An 8,157-nucleotide genomic window follows, 5' to 3' on the forward strand; every position below is an offset into this window, starting at 1 on the left:
TCATGAAGCTCTCCCAAATAATTATGAGTATGTTGGTTTTGTCAGATGATATAATCCAATCTGGCCAATTGTTGATCCGGTGAAGCCTCAAGTGCCAGATATGGAGGATATGCTTCTCTCCTCTCCTCCTCAACTGCCCTTGATTCTTCTAGTAGAGCATGGGCATGGACCGGTTCATCGGCTGCATCTCTATCTTCTTCAACTCGCACCGGCCATGGTTGTACTATAGGTGGCTCCAAAGAGGGGGCATTGAATTTAAACACTGAAGCGCGAGAAATGGGCCCCATTGCCTTCCAATAAATATCACTCGGATACTTAGGTACCTCCCACACTTCACATTGATCAGTAATCATTGACCCATGCCCCAAGCCAACAGTGGTAGTCAAATTGCATAAATCTCGAATACTAGTACGGATAACTCGTCCAATATCTACAGAGATTCCCATCATAATAGCATAAACAAGAAGACACCGATCAGTTCCCACTTCAGATAAGTGAGTGTTAGGCATAAGCCGCGCACTCACAAAGAGAGTCTAGGCCTTCGCCACCTGATTCATTTGAAACCGTCGGAAATGCTTCGATTCTCCATTTTGCATTACAAAAGTAGCACCGGGAATGCCTAACGTTTCAACCACTTCAACCCAATCAATCTCACTATTATAAGCCAATTGATAATATTCATCGTCTTCTTGCAACAACATCGGTAATTGATATAAGGAATCAATATTATCAATATTACATTCCACAAAATCTCCTCTCACAAAAACATTCCTATTAACTGGAAATTTTCATAAAACTCATAGACCATAGAACAGTTAGCCTTTGGCATTTTATCATCCACAAAAATTTTCCAACGACAGCATTGAATTTGAGCTCGAATGAGGTCATAAGTTTTTTGGATATAAGGGTCATCTTGATATTCCATTCCTCTCTCTTGAATTATCGAACGCTGAGTTAACATTTGATAATGATCATAGGCATCCATACTAATAAAACGAGTTGGATTGAATTCCCGAGGAGGTGGTGGTGGTGGGGCTGGCTGAGGTTAAGGTGGTTGGGTGTGGGAAGTGGAGGGGCGATTGGAACTTTTAGAAGAAGCAGCCCTAGTAGGTTGTTTTCGGAGATCCATAATTACACAATGTATCAAATATGACAACAAAAATTTGGCAGCACTTCCACTAATTTATCGTACTTTCCTCATCTGATTAACCCCAAAAATACCAATTCAAAGATACTATATAGACTAACAATCTATTTGAAACATCCAATTCAATCTCTTGTCACATAATTACTTTAGTAAAAAACTTCAAGAACATCAAAAAGGAAAAAACTTACAAGCCTTTGAGTCTTGGAGATTGCCCACTCTTCAATTGCTCTTCCAATCTTCAATTTCACCAATAGAAAAATTTAGGATTAGATTAAAAGAAGGAAAGAAGGAAAATGAAACTAGGAAGTAGTGGATATGGCTATTATTTTAAGAAGAATAATAATGGAAGAAATGAGATAGATTTTTAAAAATAAATTGTGTTGGAAAGAAAAAAATATGAAATGAAGGGTGCAGGCTGAGAAAAAACAAATTTAAACCAATATTCCCTTTTTAGACGAAGGCGTGCCACGACCCAGGCATAGCAAGTCCCAGCCCGCATCAATTTTATTTAGATTTTTGTTTCGCAGGCCCCGTGACCCAGCCTAATCAAGTCGATACCCACCTCAGCTACAAAATCCCATATGCTCTCTGACTTATGTTGGGGCCGGGACTTATAAGCTCAAGTCACGACCCGCCTCCTCCTTCAATTTCCATGCTTTCTGACTTAGTTTAAAGTCGCGACTTAACCTTCAGACTAATTGAAAAATAGCCTTTTCACGAATTGCACGATTTTTACAAACATTTTAATAAAAATAATAAATAAATCTTTACAAGTCCAAAACAAAATTAAATAAAATTGTTCAAATAATTAAAAATTAAGACAAAAACTAAAATAATGTATAGGAATGCCTCCTATAGCGTTGTCGTTAATGTCATTTAGCCGGACGCTGAATACCCCATTCAAAGGGGTTCCAAAACCATCACAAACTTGCACTTTTCCACTGGTCCTTCCAAATAATGCTTTAATCTCTAACCATTCCCTTTAAAATATCTCATTTTCTCGCTATGAATATGTACTGATCCATAAGGTAATGAAACAACAACTGTCAATGGACCCAACCATCTCGACTTTAATTTTCCTGGAAAAAGCTTTAATTGAGAATTAAATAATAGCACCTTGTCTCTCGGTTGGAAATCCTTTCTAATTATCTGTTCATCATGAAAAGCCTTAGACTTTTCTTTATAAATATTTGCATTCTCATAGGCTTCATTTCGAAATTCATCGAGCTCATTCAACTCTAGAAGCCTATTCTGTCCTGCCATAAATAAATCAACGTTCAGCTTTTTCACCGCTTAATAAGCTCGGTGCTCAAGTTCTACTGGTAAATGACATGCCTTCCCAAACACCAACTGATATGGTGACATACCAATCAGATTCTTGAAGGTTGTGTGATATGCCCACAGTGAATCATCAAGCTTTTTCGACCAATCTTTCCTTGATGTGTTTACAGTTTTCTCTAAAATAGTTTTAATCTCCCGTTTGACACTTTAGCTTGACCATTAGCAAGAGGATGGTAGAACAAGGCCTTTCAATGATGAACTCCATAACAAGCGCATAGAGTTGTGAATGATTTGTTACACAAATGACTAACTCTGTCACTAATAATTGCTCTTGGAGTATCGAACCGAGTAAAAATATTTTTATGAAGAAATTTAAGTACCTCCTTACCATCACAAGTAGGAGTTGTTGCAGCTTCCACCCATTTAGAAACATAATCTACTGCCAGCAAAATGTACTTATTATTATAAGATGATGGGAACTGTCCCATAAAATCTATTCCCCACACATCAAATAGCTCATCTTCCAGAATTCCAGTCATTGGCATTTGATCTCTTCTTGATATATTACCGGTCCTTTGGCAATGATCACAACTCTTAAAAAGGAGTAGGCCAACTAAACCCACATTGCAAAACTTTTGTTGTTGTCCTTGTTGATCCAAAGTGGCAACCACAATGTAAAGTATGACAATGAGTAAGTATGGAAATCATCTCCTCTTTTCTGGGACACATCTTCTAATTACTTGATCAGCATAATGACGAGAGAGAATGGGCTCATCCCAATAATAATGCTTAACTTCCGAATAAAACTTTTTGAGTTGTTACCTTGACATGTCCGGAGGCACAACTTTAGCTACCAAATAATTGACATAATCTGCAAACCAAGGTAGCTTTTCTTCACTTTCAATCAAAAATAATTGTTCATCTGGAAAATTTTCATCAATTTTCTCCTCTTTCTCATTATGCTATTCTCCTTTTTCCAATCTAGACAAATGATTTGCAACTAGATTTTCTGTCCCCTTCTTATAACGAATTTCCATATCAAACTCTTGCAATAATAGGACCCATCGAATCAAGCGAGGTTTAGCATCCTTCTTGGTTATAAGGTACGTAATAGCTTAATGATTTGTGTAAACAATCACCTTATTATTAATTAAATATGGCCTGAACTTATCGAATGCAAAGACAATTGCAAGTAATTCCCTCTCAGTAATTGCATAATTTAATTAAGCATCATTCAAGGCTCGACTAGTGTAATAATCAACAAAACATAATCATCTCGTTGTCCAAGAACCGCTCCTACTGCGTAATCATTAGCATCACACATTAATTCAAAAGGAAGTTCCCAATTTGGTGATACAAAAATCGGAGCAGAGACCAATTTCTCCTTCAATGTGTTAAATGCCCTTAAACAGTCAAAATCAAAGTTAAATACCACACCATTCATAAGTAGAGTAGATAAGGGTTTCGAAATTTTTGAAAAGTCCTTTATAAACTTCCTATAAAATAATCCATCATGGCTCAAGAAACTACGAACCCCCTTAACAGACACCAGAGGAGATAAGTTTTCTATTATCAAGATATTGGCCCTGTCTACCTCAATTCCATGGCGTGAAATCTTGTGGCCCAAGACTATGCCTTCTGTCACCATAAAGTGACATTTTTCCCAATTTATTATTAAATTTGACTCCTCACATCTTTTCAAAACCCTTTCCAAATTATCAAAATATACATCAAAAGAGGGCCCAAAGACTGAAAATTCATCCATAAAAATTTTGATACCTTTTTCCACCATGTCTGAGAATATAGACATCATACATCTCTAAAAGGTTGCTGGAGCATTACATACCCAAATGGCATTCTCCGAAATGAAAATGTTTCATAAGGGCGTGTGAATGTAGTCTTTTCTTGACCCCCCGATGCTATGGAAACTTGATGGTATCCCGAATACCCCTCTAAGAAACAGTAATAAGGATGGCATGCTAATCTATCGAACATCTGATCTACAAAAGGCAAAGGAAAATGGTCTTTTCTGGTGGCCTTATTTAGTTTACGGTAGTCAATACAAATTCTCCACCCCGTTACTGTACGAGTTGGAATTAGTTCATTATTATCATTCTTAACCACCGTCATGCCACCCTTTTTTGGGACTACCTGGACAGGACTAACCCATGCACTGTCAGATATTGGGTAAATTACCCTTGCATCCAACCATTTGAGAATTTCTTTCCTTACCACTTCTTTCATTGAAGGATTGAGCCTTCTGTGAGAATCAATACTAGGTTTACTATCCTCCTCCATTAATATATGGTGCATCACTATTGAAGGAATGATACCCTTTATATATGCCAAAGTCCACCCAATTGCTAGTTTGTGAGCCCTAAACACCCTAAGAAGCTTTTCTTCTTCAATCACAGACAATGAAGCTGAAATAATAAATGTGAGAGTGTCATGCTTACCCAAATAAGCGTACTTAAGTCCGGTAAAGTTTTTAACTCAAGAACTGGTGGCTTCTCGATAGATGGAAGAGGTCTCTCAGGCACTTGCCCCAATTCCTCGTATTTCTTTTTATAAATTGCCCCGATGAGTTCAGCTACTTAACATATTCACTGGCTTCAGTACCAACACACTCTTTAGGACTTGCAACCAAACTCAAATCAAGTGGATCCTCAATAGAGTGGATCCTTTTACCTGATTCCTCCAATACACTAATACTAAAACAACTGTCACTAGCTGAAGGATATTTCAAGGCTTTAAAAACATTAAAAAAAACTCATCACCTTGTATTCTGAGCCTTAACTCACCCTTCTAAACGTCGATCAATGCTTGCCCCTTAGTTAAAAATGGTCATCCCAATATAATAGGCACGTCCTCATCTTCCTCCATATCTAATACAATGAAATCTGATGGGAAAATGAACTTATCTACCTTTACTAGAACGTCCTCTATAATACCTCTGGGGTGTGTTAATGAACGGTCAGCCAGTTGAAGGGTAACAGTAGTGGGTCTAGCTTCCTCCAAACCAAGCCTTTTAGATATAGACAGCAGCATTAAATTAATGCTTGCACCCAAATCACATAAAGCTCTCTCACAATGAAAGTTCCCAATGGTGCAAGGTATAGTGAAACTGCCCGGATCTCTTAAATTCTGAAGAAGCTTCTTTTGAATAATGGCACTACACTCTTCAGTTAATGCAACAATTTCATAATCCTCCATTTTTCTCTTATTGGACAATATTTCTTTCATAAACTTCACATAACTAGGCATTTGTTCTAGAGCCTCTGCAAAATGAATGTTAATGTGAAGTTTCTTAAATACCTCAAGAAATTTGGACAATTTTTTTGTCAAGATTGGCCTTCCAAAACCGCTGAGGATATGGAATCTTTGGTGCATGCTCGGTGTATTTGGGCGTCTATATCTTTAGAAGATCTTCAGTAACCTCCTCTTGTGCTAGACTAGTAACATGTTGATCCTCTGTCTTCTACCCCTTGTTATCCATTGTAGGTCCATCATACTTAGTCCCACTTCTCAGAGTGACAGATTGACATTGCTCTTTCGGATTTACCTCTGTGGAACTAGGCAAAGTCACTTGCTGTCTACTAGAAAGAAGTTTAGCCAGTTGACCCATTTGTGTCTCCAAATTCCTGATTGAAGACCTTGTCTTTGTCATGAATTGATTTAATTGGTCTGGCTGCATTGCTGGTGAGTTCATTGGAGGATGTGATGGTGGAGGAGATGGGTGTGGGTTTGGATCATAATAAGGCCTAGAATGTAGTCCCTAAGTCGGTTGATGAAGGGGTTGTTGAGGAGGGTATTGTGGATACTGCGGTTGTAACCCTTGATTATTTTTCCAAGATAGGTTAGGGTGATTTTTGCACGTAGGAGTATATGAATTTGAGTAGGTGTTTGGTGCAGGTCTTCAAAAGTTACCAATAATATGTGCCTGTTCCAAAGGCATATTATTTACATCTATTGAGCAACTAGCTGTGCTCAGGCATTGTTCATAAGAATGCGGTCCCCCACAAATCTCACAACTCATGACATTCTGTACTTGCATTGCTTTTGCGGCGAGGTTATTCTGCTGCAGTTGCTTGATTAGAGTTGCCACTTGAGCGGTCAATAAATCAATATGATCAACCTCTAAGACTCCAACCACCTTCTTATTCTCACACTCAGTAGGCCAATTATAGTTATTCATGGCCATCTCTTCCAATAATTCATAAACTTCATTAGCACTTTTTCTCATAAACGCTCATCCCAATGCTGCATCTATAATTGTCCTTGTATTTCCCCCAAACCATTGTAAAATGTATGAACCAGCAGCCACTTCTCTATTCCATGATGTGGGCATTTCCTTTGCAACTCTTTAAAACGTTCCCATGCATCATATAAAGACTCCCCATCCAGCTGATGGAAGTTATTAATCTCTCCTCTAATTCGGGCTGACTTCACAGGAGGAAAATATTTACCTAGGAATTTCTGAGCCAAGTCTTCCCAAGTAACTATAGCGTTGGCTTGTAATGAATTCAACCAACTCTTAGCTCTGTCTCTTAATGAAAACGAGAATAATCTTAATATGACAGCATCGTTACTCACCTCGTTCATTTTGAATATCGCACAAAGCTCTAAAAAAAATTGTGATATGGAGATTTGGATCCTCATTTGGTAATCCCCCAAATTGTACACAATTTTGTACCATCTGAATAATTGAGGGTTTTATCTCAAAATTATTTTCCTCAAAAATAGGAGGACGAATGCTTGAATGTATTCCCGTAACAGTAGGGAGTACATAATTTCTCAATGGTGGATCGACTTCAGCTGCATTACCCTGATTTGCATTGTTGTTGACAACGATATTTGCATTCTCAGCCATGGTAAAATCAAACCTTTTATTTATCTTGCGGTTTTCTCTGCACATTCTCTAAATTTCAAGATCTATCGGTATGAGTTCCTTTTGTCTAATTTCCCGCATATACCAATGATTCCTAAAACACAATACAGCCTCGATCTGAATAAGTGTAAAATATAAAAAAACCAAATTAGAATAAACAACAATTAATTTTTATATTGGAAATTAAATCCCCAGCAAGAGCGCCAAAACTTGATCATGAAAATATGATACGCAAGTGCACACAATCGATTCAAGTAATATAGATAGTAAATAAAGTATCGTTCCCACACAGACTATTAACCAATTACCAATAATTATTCTTTAATTTCTATTTCGCAAACAAAATTTAGATGAATAAATCTAATTATAAAATGTTCAATAACTGTGAACAAAATAACTAACCAAAAGAGGAAAATCAATAATAAAAAGACCTAGGGTATTAACTTCATCAACTTTTCATTCTACTATTTCTATTAATCAGTTCTAAATTTCTTTCTTCTAATTCTAATGGCAGGTTAACATAAATCGATTCCTATTCTTTTTCAAGATATAAGATCTCATCCTATATGCATGTTTTCTACATCTCTGTGATAAACTTAAACATATAGTAGGCATTAAGCATAGAAACTTAATTACTACACAAGCCATACAGGTACTTTCGTCCAATATGTAACCTATGTCTATATAACGACAACATATTCAATTCTCATCTTTCCAACAGTGTAGACCGTAGCGTAATGTTGGCCAACTGGCCCACCAGCAACTCTATACCAACTTTGGTCATATCCTTTGTCAACTCTTTGGATATCTGTCTTGCACTGTATATCTGTCTCATGTTCAG

At 37.2% G+C, this 8,157-nt stretch overlaps 1 non-coding gene across 1 annotated transcript; it reads left to right on the plus strand.

Annotated features, from left to right (window-relative positions):
* The first annotated feature begins 6,758 nt into the window (after positions 1–6,758).
* LOC133813530 (small nucleolar RNA R71) lies at positions 6,759–6,865 on the plus strand. The gene has a single exon (XR_009884539.1). It is a non-coding gene; the product is annotated as a small nucleolar RNA R71 (small nucleolar RNA).
* The last annotated feature ends 1,292 nt before the right edge of the window (positions 6,866–8,157 follow it).

The sequence above is a fragment of the Humulus lupulus genome, chromosome 1 (genome assembly GCF_963169125.1).
Source record: "Humulus lupulus chromosome 1, drHumLupu1.1, whole genome shotgun sequence".
NCBI lineage: Eukaryota > Viridiplantae > Streptophyta > Magnoliopsida > Rosales > Cannabaceae > Humulus > Humulus lupulus.